We start from the raw sequence: 11,272 nt of genomic DNA on the forward strand, positions 1-11,272 counted from the left end.
CAATTGTCACTAGATTAGTGACAAAATATATTCAGATCTATTATTCTGTTAATATTACGGGTAGAGGAACTATGTAAAGTTATGAAACCACAGTTCATCTTTCTCCCTGTTGTATGTAAAGTAAAATACATTTTTCATTACTAAAGTTGCCAGAAATAAGATACCAGGGGAAAAAAAGGGATTGTTACACAAAAAATGAGTGTGTATGGTGTGAGGGATTGTATATTTCATTCTTTTATCCTCAGTGTTTCCCAGAATAGAATGAATTCACATAGTCTGGTTCTATATAGAGTTGTACTAATTAGAATAAGTTAACTAGGGTATTTCTATAGCTTTTATGAAGTTCAAATTAATCTTTTGAAATAGATTCAGGTAGAAAGTTGTTTTGTTTCATTTTTTCTAGAAGTCCTTGTGGTTCTAATTGAAATTTTTATAATTTCACCAGCGTTTTGTGTTTTGTTATAGTACAAGACCAGCTTGATGGAGAAAAGTAGAGCTGTAGATGTTTTTTCAGCCTTTGGAAGCCTTCTGACACTTTCCTGTAGTATTTTCATAGGCAGCTAATATGGGCTAGATGAGTGGACAGGAGAGTGGACTGAAAGCTGGTTGAAATGCTTGAAGAGTTGTCATCAGCAGCCAAGGTACAAGACAAGAGTCAATGGGCACAAAATGGAACAGGAACTTTTGCTTAAAACTAGGAAAATTCTTACTGTAAGGGTGGTGAAACACAGGAACAGGTTACTCAGAGGGGTTGTGCAATCTCCATCCTTGGTGACATTCAATGTGCAATCAACTTCATCTTGCTCTACCTGACCCTTCAACTGGACAGGGTTAGACTAGATGATCTCAAGGGTGCCATCCAGCCTCAATTGTTCTGTGAATCAGCTCTGAACTAAGTTTCTCATTCTGATTTTAGGTGTCTTGTGAATGGTCAAAGTGTCAAGTGGTGACATATACATTGCAAATTTAATTTTTTTTAATTTGCAGGACAACAGATGTTAGTATAGCTGACTCTCTTTATCAGCATGACTTTTAAAGCTACACCTTAAACTGGAGGAAAAAGCAAAGCAAACCAAGAAAACCTAAAGCATAAACCAAATTGAGTTACAATGAACATAAACATCAAGGTTGTCCAGTCTCCTGAGCAGTGGAAAGAACTCTCTAAGTTCTGCGTATAAATGTTTAAATACTAGCCATGTCTTAAAGAACAGAAAAGCTGGTTTTCAGTTTGAGATGATATATAACTGTACCAATTGTGAAAGTGAAAACAGGCTCCAGTAATTTAACCACTTCATCTGATTGCCTAGTCTTGATTTGGGGGTGCTGAAGTAACAGCTACTTTCTTGTGATGGTAGATTTACAAACATAAACAGTACAGATTATGTTAAGGAGGAGGGAGGATTTCTCCACGTTCTTGCAGATGGAAGCTTCCTCCTGCAGCTAATATGTTACAGCCTCAGCAGACTTTGCTTTGGCAGCAACAGCAGCAGGCAGAGGCAACATGTTCTCTGAAATCTTTGTTTTTAACCTGCTCATCTTACACCTGCAGTCAATGCAATAACTGTCTGGTCAAAGGCAGTTGGGTAGGAGTTCCTGTTGGGGCATAAATACATGCATTCAAGTAAAAGACAGCAAATAGATGTGTAACACAGCTAGTCTCACTAAGTTTTTGTGGTTGCTTTTTTCCTTCTTGGTCTCCCGCAGCTTCTCTCTTGAGTTTGCCTCTTTTGACTAGTGTATTCTGGATTTTATATATCAGACCTGTGTGCTGCCGAAGTGGGATGAATTTATACATACAGTTTAAAGTTAGTTCTCATACCTCTCTCTTATGCTTCAGTCTGTCCTGTAAACATGTTCACATATAATTATAGCAAACATAGTTACATACATCTTGGATTTGGAGTTTTTGTTGGGTTGATTTTTGTTTGTTTGGGTTTTTATTTTGTTGTTGTTTTTGTTTGTTTGTTGGCTTTTAGGGTTATTTCATTTGTTTTGGGGTTTTTAAAAAAATTATTTTACTTAATCTCTGAGTGCTGTTAGAGTAAAAAAAAAGATTATTCAAGGCAAAAGTAAATATGAAGATGATAGGTATCACATTGTACAGGTCTCTGAACATGATTGTATGAAGAAAAGAGAAATAAACAGGATAGCTGGTTTTGCTGATTACATCTCTCTGTAACTGAAACACAGCAGGTGCTGGGAGCAGACTGCCTGACACATTGCTGTGAGGTCACATGCATTAACAACATTAACAAAGTTAATAAATAAAAGACAGTAAAACCCCCACAATTTTACTCTTTTTCCCCCTTTGAATTATGTGGTAACTTGAGAATAATTTTTTTCTATATCAATTATTTAAATTCTTATGCTTGGTGATGAAGAGCTGTATGAACAGAACAACTGCTGCATACAGATCTCATACAGATTCCTGGCAGACACTCAGTAAAGGCATCTAAGGTGGACCACATATAATATTTAAATTTTTAAGACTGAAATATTTAACTTTTTTTAGTGACTGGGAGATATAAAGAAACCTTTTACCACTAGGAAGAGACCTGGGTCTTTATATGTAATGATACAGGAGAAATATTCTGCTGTATTTGTTTTGGATAACCTGCCTTCCTGACCTGTGTTTTTGGAAGACATGGCTGATTCAACCTTTCCAAAATACTTTCCAATTTGCTATCAGTGCAAAATGCTTTTAGAATTACATGCTTTGCCCTGGGTTGTCTTTGTTTATGACTTCTGGTCAGACTTACACAATTCTGTGGTTTATTTGGGGTGCTGAACCCTTGGCCCATGTTTTGGCTGCTGCCCAGGCATGGACTGTGGCTCAGTCATGACCCTGCTCTGGACTTCTGCAACTGCATGATTGTCTGTCCAGCATGTGAGTGAGCTCCAGGAATTGCATGGAGGGAAGGAGGATTTCTAAATCAGAGTAGCCAAAACCTCCTAGAACATGTGTAAATGTGCACACACATATATATACACTCTATATGCCCTCAATTTTTATTATTCCTTCATCTTTAGCAATGCTGAGGAATATTTTTAGAGATTCCAGAAGTGGATGGGAAGGCTAGACAACAAGAGTTTGTGATGGTGTTGCAGAATTCACACCTACAGTCTGCCTGAGGCTAACACACCTACACACAGTCGCTGGCATGACTGTTCCTTACACAGAGACTTCTTCCTCCCCATCCAGAAAATGGACTGTGGAAGTTTTTCTTGGTAAGTAGAAACAAGAAATTCCCAGGATTCAGCACAGACCATTTCTTGCATTCTGCTGCCTACACTAAACAGAAATGGTTCCCAGTTCCAGTTCTTCAAACTATATTGTCAACCACCACCAGCTATTTTCAGTCATACACCAAAATTCTCACTTCTTAAAACAGTCTGGCCATAAAAAGCTGTGCCTTTAGCACTGCTCAGACCATCCTATCTGGTGCTTCATCACTGTTTGGGAGAATATTATTTGGTCCAGACCAGGCTGGACAACATTTTGGACAGGGCAGGCCTGTGCCAATGATCTGTCTAGTCAGGATGAGGAATTGAGCCTGAGTTGAGCATCTGACATGAAGAGACCATGCAAAATACATGATGTGCTCTGGATTATGTTCAGGAGCAGACAAGAAACATGGGGATGTGACTGGGTTTTGTGGTCCCTGAGCATGAGCACAGGTCTGCTGTGGGAATTTGGGCTCGTGGGAACACAAGTGTTCACAATTGGCCATGCAGTTATAGGTAACATCAAAACAGAACGAGTGCACAGAGGCCAGGAGAACAGACCACAGCTGCCTCTTACCCAGGCTGAGGAGAGATAAAGAGTGCTATGTTCATGTAACCAAAGTGTTCTCTCTCCTGCAAGGGCAGTGGCAAGACTTTGCTGCTGTTTACTTAAGCCTTCACTCACAGTTATCTGCCCTTTGGCTATATTCCAGAATTTCCATAGGGAATTTCAATATTCATTTATTATTGCACAAAGGTTTTAGCAATCAGAAAACACACAAATCACATATTATCTTTTACAATTATATTAAAAGCTTACAGGAATTAAAATAAAGATTAAAATCATTTAGCAGCATTCACACAATAACAGTTCCCCAAAGATCAGCACAGGCAATCAAACATTGGCAGGAAATAAATAGTTAGGCAGGTGGCCAGCATAGATAACTTGGCTCATCAGTATTCAAGCAGGAACAGCCTTTGCGTTATTAGTCAGCCTAATTTCCCCCTCCACACCACAACCACCTCCAACCCCAGCCTCTCTTCTATCCTTCCCTTACTCCTTTTAGGTGGGATTGCACCCTGCAGAATCCTGTGCTACGTCTTGTTTTAACTGCTGTTGAAAGAGGGAGAAAAGCTATATCAATTAATATATTTATCAGGATGACTTGGAACTTAGTTAAATGCAAATAAAGCAGTTTATACACCAGCATTAAGCAGTATGTGCTGTGCTAGAAATGGTGTGAAATCATCTCTGTGTGCAAGACAAATAGGCTGGACTGGCTGTTTTACATACATGAATATACTGTGAGCAGGTTCAAGATGATTACAAGGAAAAAATAAGTTTTGCCAATGTATCCTTTGAACTTAAATGTTGACCCATCAACATTATGTGTATCTAGCTTCAAAGCAGAGCAGCTTAAATTTGCTAAACAGCCTCTGGAGATCTGCAGAGAGAAATCAGGTGTGCCTGTCTCCAGTTACTTATACAAAAACTTCAATCACTTCCATGGTATTACGCAGATCAATGATTTAGGTGCCCAGCCTGTTCATTGCAGCTGTAAGCTTAGTGCCCTGTGAAGACTTTCTAAGATAAAGTGGGTCCTCTTCCTGGAGTTCTTCTTTGTAAAATGTTCAGCCTATAACCCAGAAATTCAAAGGTAGAAATCCTGTCTTAATCTGTCCCACAGACATCTGTAAAAGTGAAATCTGATCTGCTTTGACTCTTCATACCTCTTCCTCCCCTTGACATTATTAATCACACATGATCCATATTTTGGGAGAACAGTTAAAAGAGCTTTCACCCTTCTATATATTCCACCTATTTTATTTACAGTCTGTGATTTGAGTGTTTCCCAGAAATGGGAGTACCATGCTACTGCTGTATTGTACAGAAACATCTGGCTGCCTGATTCTCTGACTAATGGACCATTATACAAAGGGACCTCTAGAAGCCCCACAAACTGGGTGAAACACTGTGTGAGAGACTGGACTAGTTAATGACTCAAAAAAATCGACCTCTTAACTGCCCAGGTGCAGAGGGCAGTGCTCACTCATCACAGGAGGCTACAGCTGGGCTTGAACAAGATAAAGAGAAGGCTGATAAGAGGCAAATCCCATGAGACAGGATAGTGCTTTGTATCATGCCAGTGTACTCCTTTACATAATGGCTCTGATGTGAAAACTCCCCTCTGGGAAAGTATCTGGACATTCATCAGTAGCCTGAAGGTATTTTCCCTTTCTGATGGTTTATTGTTGACACAGCTGTGCTGACCTGAGAGGCAGCTATAAGGTCTTGAACCACCAAAAACTCCTGAAGTGTGCCGTGATCCACAGCATTATACCCTTCAGTGTGAAACTGCAGTAATCCTACCTTCATGCCCCAGGGAAGGTACCTGGGCATTCCCACCTGAATGGAGCACATTTAAACCCAGTGGATGCAATTTTGTGGATTTCCCCCACCCCTGATGGATCAAGACAATGACCATTGCTTTGACTGACAGACTTTGAAGTTGCAGGAATCAAGTCTTGTGGCAGGATCTAACAGGGTGTGATTATAGACCTTTTTACTCTTATTCTTTCTTTTTCCTATTTCTTTCTATCTATCTCTCTACCTCACAATTACTGTTAAATAAAAATCTGTATTATTGACTTCAGCATATGGTCTCATTTACACCTTACTTCCGGCAGTGGCATCTCTCTAATAATCTTAATAATTAGATCTTAACATGTTGTTAAGGCAAAGAAAAATCTTATTAACTGAAAGAAATTTACTTCTTTCTTTTTTTCCTCCACATTTAGATATCTAAAGCCAGGCTGGCACAGAGCCTGAATTCTTCCTAAAGCTGTGTGAACATAAACTATTCTTTGAAAAGGACTGGTAAACGCCCAGATTTTTGAATGGCTTTTTAACCTGGATTGGTGAATGAAGTATTTGACATGGGAAATTTCAGTCCCTGCTCTCAAAGCTGTTTATTCATTTGACATCATAGAGAAACCATGACAGGAACTGGTACGGCAATCTATATAAATGTCCCAGCCATTGGCCCACATGATGCAATGAGAAGACTTGGGCTAATGTGGATACTGTATTCTCAGTAAAGTCTCCAATTAAAAGAGAGATACTTCATACACCACAGTTCTTCCGCTGATTGAAAATACATATAGATTTCCAAAGTGTCAGGTCACAGTTTCCATTTTGAGGAAATAGCTTACTGATCAGCTACCATATTGCTCCTGAATGATCAGGAAATGTTAAAAGGTACAGGGGCGCAGTCTGAAAATGGGATTTATACAATGTTGAGGAACTTTGATGGTACCTCTAGAGTTCAATGAAACACATAGGTGTGCTTAAATATAAAAGAGAAACAGTTAATGAATAATGCATTGGTCAGAGTTCTATCAGTATATGCAGTTCTACATGGAGTCTCCATGGATGTATCATAAGCAGATTCCTTATGAACTCTTACATCAGCACTAGTTCTGATAGTGGCCGCATGTAGCACCTCAACCCAGCTGTGGGTCTGTCCCCCAGCCCAGTTCTGCTGTCCAAAAGTCGTCCCTAAGCTTGTGCCCCTGAATATTCCCTTTCCAGGGTGGTTCATAAGGCAATGCTGAAGTTGTTTCTCAACTCATCACTCAAAGAGAGCCTTTATTCCCTTGCAAGAAGTCCATCTGTCTCTAGAGTTCTTGCTTCCAGACGGGTTAACCCTTTCTTGCAGTTACACTTTCTAGCCCTGCATTCCAGATCATTAATTAGCCACAAATTGCCATGTGGGGCAGTTACAATTAGACCTTCCCCTTCCACAGCCAGATTTCAAAGACTGGATCATGCAGTGAAGAGTGCAGATCATTTAAATCCTTTCCTCTTACAAGTTATACCTCAAAATTCTCTCCCTGTCCAAGCTCTGCCACCAATTGCTTTTGGTCTGTTTGGGTTTTGGTGGCATCCAGAGATATTGTATTTGCGGGGTCCTTCGTGGCCAGAAGGAACGATGAATCTGTTTCCATGTTCTCAGAAAGCTAATTTATTATTTTATGATACTATATTATATTAAAGAATATAATACTAACTAAAGAATACTATACTAACTAAAGAATACAGAAAGGATACAGACAGAAGGCTAAAAAGATAATAATGAAAACTTGTGACTCTTTCCAGAGCCTTGACACAGCTTGACCCTGATTGGCCAATAAGTCAAAACAATTCACATGAAACCAATGAAACAACCATGTGTTGGATAAACAATCTCCAAACACATTCCACATGTGAGCACAACACAGGAGAAGCAAATGAGATAAAAATTTGTTTTCCTTTTACTCTGAGGCTTCTCAGCTTCCCAGGAGAAAAGGTTTTTTTCAGAAAGTGTGACTGACACAGAGAAACTCAGCATGGCTGGGTTTGATGTACCCAGTTGATGTAACTGTAACACTTTGGACACCTTTAGCTATTTGCAAAGAGACTATGACAGCATAATACATACAGCTATAAAGTACATAGCAATTATTCATTGCTTGGCACATGCAGATGTTAGCTACCTAATAAAGAGCTAGGTTAAGTGTTAGTGTGCTCAGTCTTCACCCCTTCCTATTTGACACTCAGAGACTCCAGGGAAAGATAGCCAGGGATCAATAATGAGGTCAGGTCAGGTAGATCCTGAGTCAGGTAAAGGCAGCAAGGTTGGCCCTTGATGCTCTCTTGCTTTCATCTCTTTGTGAGTTCTCTTTCACCTCCTTCTTCCTTCAGAGTTCTTTCTTTTCCACCTTGGCATTTTTTCCTTCAGAATCTTTGAACCACTCACAGACCCAGTTTCAATAATTCTACCTCCACTGTCAACTTTACCTTTCATATCTCACATAGTTCCACACTGTAGATGTTGTCATAGCTTTTTCTTCCAACTTAACAATTCCCTCAGAAGTCTCAGCCAGGTTTCTCTACCAGAGGTAAGCCTTGGATTCTTGAAACACAGTCAGCTGAAATCCTGTGTGTGAGGGAGAAAAAGTTGTATGGAGGAGATACATTCATAAAACATATATATATATATATATTATATATATGTATATAATGGAACTTGCTGGGCACTTATTTTGAATTCAGAGAGAGGCTGCATGCATTTAGTGCTGTGTTTAGTAAAATTGTCTTTTCAGAGACTTGCTTTTTTTCTTTTCTTTCCTCCCCATGAGAATTTTGTTAACCATAAAGTGAGAAATCAGAGACAAAATGAAGGGAATTGCAGCTTGTTAGGAGTCAGACCTCTTTACGTAAAAAGCAGATTATTTTCTTGTTCTCTCTTCCCCCCTTCACATTTTCAATCAAGGTGCCTGAAAAGAATGAACACTGAGCAATCAAAATGTGAATGCCTGTGTCTGTGTCGATTCATATACAGTAACTTCTGAACCAATGGGCCAGTTCTATCCATATTTCACAAAGAAATAGCAGTATCCCTCTCTCTTCCCACTCCTCAGCCCAAGCTCCAGTACATGAGATGCCTGAGAAGAGAGGGTGGTAATGGCCTCTATGAGGGAAAGAGTCTGTGTACCTATCCGGGAAAGAAAATATTTCAGGTGCCAAAAGAACTTATCCCAGTTTTCTCATTTTCTTATGAAGTCAATCCACCCAAGGCACAGAAACAGGAACACAAGCTTCTTTGGTGGTGACACTGCCTCTCCTGCTCCAGTCTGCTGCTTAGTGCTCACCTGAGGAGGGAACAGGGAATGCCCAATTACATGAAAATCTCATACATCATTAGGCATCAAAGTATCTAATCACTGATCTGCAAAACTCTTTGAAACCACTCTCACCTGGTTCTGTTGCTCAGAGAATTCTGTATGTTCAGCACTGCTACAGTGTGTGATGCATATCCTAATGCACACCACTCTTGCAAATGCCATGTTTTTTATTTGCATTGTTTATTCAGACTCTTAGAACCTAGCACACTCCTGCTATGTTACTGTCTGTTGTAATATGATGCTGATTGTAATTTTTATTTAGTGAGAAAGATAATAAAAATGCGATGCTATCACATCATTTTTATGAATATTCAATGAATCTAAATCAAATGGATATAAAAGGACAGTACTCAATAGAAGGCAATTTCTACCTGAACAGAAAGAGCCAAATACGAGGAAAAGAGACTGATAGACAAAACATTCCATAGATTGTTCCTTTTAGTTCCATAAACTACATAATTGCCAAGCTCACAGCATAGGGATAGTGATTTTATAACCAATAGACAATCCCAACAAAACCATGTGATTAGTTTATGGTTTGATTTAGGTGGTATCCCAGTGCTTCACTAGAGTTACTGGATAGCATGTGGGATGAATGGTTGCTGCACTGTCTAACCCTACAGGAAAACTATTAATTTTATAATTAATTGTTGGTAATGCAGTTTCAGAGTATTTGTTTTTCTCAGGACACTGAACTTTCTTCCTTAGAAATTTTAGAGCTATGGTTCAGTACAAGTCTATGGCAGTGCTGTGGTTTTCCTGAAATGGCCACGATAATATGACATCAAAAAGTATTTTTTAAAGAAAGCTTTGTTCTTCAGGATCCAAAATATAAGATCCAAATATAAACAGCAGGCATGATGATACAATTTCTTCTTTAACTTGTTCCCACATGATTTGATAATGTCATTGTGCAATATTGTCAGTTTTAATAGTTCTGTGCTCAAGAGGTATATCTGTTTCCTTCATGGTTCACAGAGAAAGTTATTTACACTAAAATAATATCAGCTTTCATTTAGGGGACAGTTAACAGAGCTGTAAGTTATAGATTTAAGAATTAAATAAAAATTTTAAATAAAAATGTGTATTTCTATGGATGGGCAGGGGGGGGGGTGGGTCTAAAAGTTCTTTTCCTGAATAAAAAATTCTACCTTTACAGTGAAAAACTTAGTGTTGTAATACAAAGGATAAACTAAAATTAATGGATGGCATTGGAAACAGATGTAGTAGCTAATATAAAAATTAATTGTCCCAGGAAAAGCAAACTCAAGAGGCAAAGAAACAGCCTTGTGCTGTGAATGATTTAGACATTAATGAGTCTGTGTTCATTAGCAGTGATGATTGTTAGCACTTAAGACAGCATAAAACATCAATGTCTCCTTTTAAAGACACTCATAAAGCAGACAAATTCTACAGCAATCAGAGTTGAATGAAAATACTTAAAAGTGAATAACAATCAAATCAAGCAATGACTTTGGATTTCTTCATTTTTTTTTTCTTTTTGGCTGGCTGTTCTGGTGCTCTGTAACCCAATATCGCTGACGGCAGCTGGGTCTTAATGCAGACAAAAGATTCCTCATGAATACTGAGTTGACATTTAAAGTCTCACAATCACTCTACTTAGGGAATACATTTGTACATGAAAATTTAGCTGACATATAACTGAAAAAATCTGCTGAAGTACATAACTTTAACTTCCTGAGCACAAAAACAAAGAAAAGATATTACTCTATGTTTTTGAAATTACCTAGGCTCTGTAAAGGTTAAATAAATGAAGTATTCAATCTAGAGTTCTTGAATCATCAGTCGGCATTCCCAAGTGCAGAAATGAACAAGACCAGAGTATGAACTATGGCACCACTGGAGTGAAGCAATTAATGAGAAATTGCATGTTTGAAAGATAGCAATCAGCTTGCATAGGCTGGCCTTTACCTCCTAATTTGTAGTAGCTTCAATTATGTGAGAATTTTCACCTTGGAGCATTCTTGTTTTCTAAGTCCTTTGTCATAAAAGCCCTTTGTTATCTTCATTTTGTTAAAGTTGCAAAAATAGGATTTAGCTGTTACAAACACACCTTAGGCAGAGTTTAGACTTCTAATTAGTATCTACAAGGCCTCTCTAATTACTACCAAAAGCTACTAAAGCTTTATAAGTTATCCCTGGTAACATTCAAGGTCAGGTTGGGCTGTGCTCTGAGCAACCTGATCTATTTGAAAAGATCCCTGTTCATTGCAGGGGGGTTGGACTGGATAGCTTCCAACCAAAACCGGTCTGTGATTCTGAGTCCAAGCTTCTTGGTATCTTATCTTAAAAAAAAAAT

The sequence above is a fragment of the Camarhynchus parvulus genome, chromosome 1, assembly GCF_901933205.1.
Source record: "Camarhynchus parvulus chromosome 1, STF_HiC, whole genome shotgun sequence".
Taxonomy (NCBI): domain Eukaryota; kingdom Metazoa; phylum Chordata; class Aves; order Passeriformes; family Thraupidae; genus Camarhynchus; species Camarhynchus parvulus.